Source organism: Geospiza fortis, unplaced genomic scaffold (genome assembly GCF_000277835.1).
Source record: "Geospiza fortis unplaced genomic scaffold, GeoFor_1.0 scaffold275, whole genome shotgun sequence".
NCBI classification, from domain to species: Eukaryota; Metazoa; Chordata; class Aves; order Passeriformes; family Thraupidae; genus Geospiza; species Geospiza fortis.
This window is the reverse complement of record NW_005054341.1, coordinates 4665582-4669484: the sequence shown is the minus strand read 5'-3', so window position 1 is coordinate 4669484 and position 3903 is coordinate 4665582. Positions and strand designations below refer to the sequence as shown.

The 3903-nt window shown below is 44.6% G+C and overlaps 1 long non-coding RNA gene across 1 annotated transcript; it reads left to right on the top strand.

Annotated features, from left to right (window-relative positions):
• The first annotated feature begins 9 nt into the window (after positions 1–9).
• Positions 10–1051, top strand: LOC115948029. Its single transcript, XR_004081885.1, has 2 exons — positions 10–350; positions 697–1051. It is a non-coding gene; the product is annotated as an uncharacterized LOC115948029 (long non-coding RNA).
• The last annotated feature ends 2852 nt before the right edge of the window (positions 1052–3903 follow it).

The following is a 3903-nucleotide window of genomic DNA, read 5'->3' as shown; positions in this document are numbered from 1 at the left end:
AAGAGAGGAGCAGGTGGAGATGATGTGGAAAAAGCAGGATCGTAGCAGCGTGACCCCCATTTTGTGGGAAAGCCAACCCTGGGAGCAGTGAGGAAGCACTGCAGGAGCTATTTGGGAGCTGAAGAGGATGGATAAGGATTCAGCAGCCAGCATTCCATCACCAACACTGCTCCTGGCCCCTCTTCCCACAGCCAAGCCCAGGTGGATGGAGCAGAATCCACAAGCAGGGACATGCAGCAGCCCATCCTGGCGAGCCCATCTTGCTTCACCCCCTGGGCTGGGCTGCCTTGGGCTTGGGATTGGGCTCCTCTGGGGCATTACTGCATCGACTTGGGTTGCAACACCCCAAGGTGAGCGAGTTCATGGGCTTATAAAAACTCTTTCAAAACAGTCTTTGCAAGAGAAGCAAGTTCTAGGACCAAGTTTCTTCTTTGCAGCAGCTGGGATTTGGGAGCTGGGTTGGGAATCCCACTAAATGCTTCCCTAAAAGCAATGCTGCCAGGCAGTGCATCCCCCAAAACCCCCAAACTTCCCCTGCCTCTTCCTTTCTAAAAGTTTCCTCATCACCATCAGGTCCAGGCCCAACCTAACACCTCTGCCCCAAAACCCTTGTGCAAACCTGGTGCCCTAAAGCTTCCAGCCCTGATTTCAAGGTTATTTTCAATTGATTTAAAGGTTATTTTTCATTGATTTGAGGCCGCCGCCGCTGATTTGCCTGGTCCAGGCCACCCCCGCCCGCGCAGCCTTTTCTCGTCTGAGCGAGCGAAATGCTCACCGCAGAGAGAGTTTCCAGAAATGATTCAGCCCTTCCCTTCGAGAGAAACGGGAGGTGAAGAGGGGAAAGTTACCCTGCGTGGACAATAGGAGGCATTGAACTCGTCCCCGATGCGCCGCAGCTCCTGCGCGATCCAGATCTCCGGCTGCACCTCTTCGGCTGGAGAGGGGGATTGCCACCGGGAAGCTGTGGGGGATGGAACAGGAGAGTTGGAAACCCAGGAAGAAGAACTAATTGTATAGAATTTACTACATAAAACTCTCTAGTAACCCGTCAGCTCTTGCCATCTTATTCCTATTTTTTTTTATTATTATGTTTTATCTCTCTTAAATCCCAGGGGTGCATGTGAGGACTCACTGTGTACAATGAACAGGCTTTTATTCCTGGTTATTTCTGTATTATTATTACTACTATCAGGCTTCTATTTATTTATTGTAGACGTTCCAGGGGACCATCTCCAAGCTTTGGTCCTCTTAAACAGGGATGAGAGCCAAGATGCCACACTCCAATTTCCTTCCCTTGCCAAACCTCCTCTTCCCCCTTTTTTCCTTCAGCAGCAACTCCTTCCCTAACCTTAAAACCCTCTGCCTCATTCAATTTTCACATTTCTTCCCCAAATCATTCTCAAGTGCCCAACAAGGAAAACCAATGGGTTTGTCATAGGGAGGAGAAAACTACAGTTGGATTTATGTGTGGAGAAACCACAGTTCCAGCAAATCCAAGTGCTGGCTTGAAAGAGAAAAGAAAGAGTTAATGTGTTTATTATACTGCAGGATACATAATTATTTAGGTCTCCATCTTAAAAAGTTATTAAACATGTGATAAATCCTGCAAATAGCCAGGGGGGAAAAAAAAGAAACAGTACTGTGTATGATGCCCAGCACCACCTCATCCCCCTTCCTTAAAGTTCAGGATCCAAGCAGGAACTGAAGTCTTAAGGAATATTTAAAAAAAAAAAACAACCAACAAAACCAAAAAAAAAACCAAAAACAAAAAATACTGCACAAAACAAAGCAGCGTTTTGGCACGACAGCTTCAGAGAAATCACAAGGGAACAGGAATAGCTTCCAATCTTCCAAACATTCAAAGGATTAGTAGGGCAGTTAGAAGAAAAAAAAAAAAAAAAAAAAAAAAAAAAAAAAAAAAAAATAAAAAAAAAGCCTGGCTCCTAGTTTTGTAAAGCTTGTTTTCTTGAAAAACAAGCTTTACAAAACTAGAAGGGCTTTTGGTTTTGTATATGCTTTTCTGCCCTTCTTTAATTTTTCTCCTGTCCTGCAGAGTGCTGTCACTAATTGTGAACTGGCAGTCAATGTATATGTCTTAATACATTTTTAAAATAAATTTGTAAATGTTTTAACACATTCAAGACATGCATACATGCACATCCAAATATCACATGAGCAGGCAAGAAGATATTTTTGCAGCATTTGTGCTGCTCATGTGAGGCTGGGAAGTAGTATGGATTTGAACATCATTCATTCATATGCTTGCCCTAATAGGTGACCTTTCCATGATTGACCTGGACTCTGACTGGAAGGCTCCCACGGAGGAGTGGGGAAACTGGACTGGAGATGAGGAACATCAGACGAAGGATGAGAAGAAGGTGAGGCAGTGCTCTTGATGGCTGAGGGAGACCTGGTCCAATGGGGTCAGTCTCATCCACACTGGGGTCTCCAGTCCAGCCCTGGAGCCAGGCTCCTTTGGTTGTGGGGGCTTTCTCATGCTGGGAGGAAATGCTTGGCATGGTCCCAGCCTCACCTGTCTGAGATAGCTGGAGCTGGGGAACACACTTGCAGGAGGCATGAGATGGGCTGGGGGGAGCTGGTCAGTTCTGGGAGTTCATCATCCCCCTGGTAATCACTGTCCTAAGCAGCAAACCTTGGGTGTTTGCACCCTACTGCTGCTGACCTTCTCAAATACCCAGGCCTTAAAAGAGGTGTGGAGTCCAGAGCTGACACAGCCTTCACAGCATCTCGGGCAGCCAGGACATATTTATTTAAGTTTGCTGATAAGAGGGTTTGGTGACAGTGATACTGTGGTATCTTGGGTGGAGATGTAGAAGCAGAGGTCTTGCTGTTTAAATACTTTCTAGAAGCCCAGAGAAATGTTCCCTTTGGGTAGCAGTGGGAAGAGCAGGCTGAGCTTTTTATAAAGATATGTGTTAAGCTGAGGTGTGCACCCTATCCAGAGAGACAGCCCCTTGTACACTGTCAACACATACTCCTGGAGGTAATCAGTTTTCCTGAAAAAAACCAAAATTAGCTGTCCCGTGACTCCTCTTACAAAATCTCTGATGATTTCAGGATTTGCCAAAAGGCAAAGCAGGCATTCGTTTCTGTCTTTCTGGACCTGAAAGCAAAACACAACGGAAGAAGAAGAAGAAGATGGAAGTGAAGGAAGCAAAGGGTGGAGCTGGACTGAGGCATGTGAGTATTTTGTATTCCAAGAGTAGTGTTTGGTTTTCCATTAGCAGAGGGGGATTCTTCTCTGTTAGGATGACCTAAGGGAGACTTTTCTTCCTCTCTGTCTTCTGGCTTTCTCTTCTCTTTTCTCCCTGTCTTCCCATAAAAAGCAGTTATGAGCACAGGGAACAGTGGAGTTTTGCAACATGGTATTCCCTAACATATTTTCAAAACACTTTGATTTTGCAGTACAGAATGTTGTGCACTAAGCTTGGAATGCATCTGCCTAAACATTTTTTCATCCATGATTAAAACCAGATGCACTCCAAATTTAGTGTACAATTGGTCTGTGTTTCATCTGTAGCTGAAGGTCACCCAGAGATATCAACAGTAATGAAAAGGTGCTTCCCAAAAGTCAGTGAAAATAAAATAAGGCCACTGTTATACCACTAAAAAGCTTATTTTATTTTTCTCTGAGAGAAAAATGTCTCAGAGTGCAACAGAGAAAGGCTGTGGAGAATGTCAGTTCATTTGGGATGGGAAGTGCACAGGAACAGTGTTGACTGGCTTTTGGTCCAGTGCTTGCCTGTGATTGGTGTTCAGTGAAATGAGAAATTGTGGGGGAAATGCCCGAAATGTCCAAATTGTATTTCATTAACTTGCCACAGAATGTGTTTTGGACATGTACAGCTGCTTTTTTTTTTTTTTTTTTTTTTTTTTTTTTTT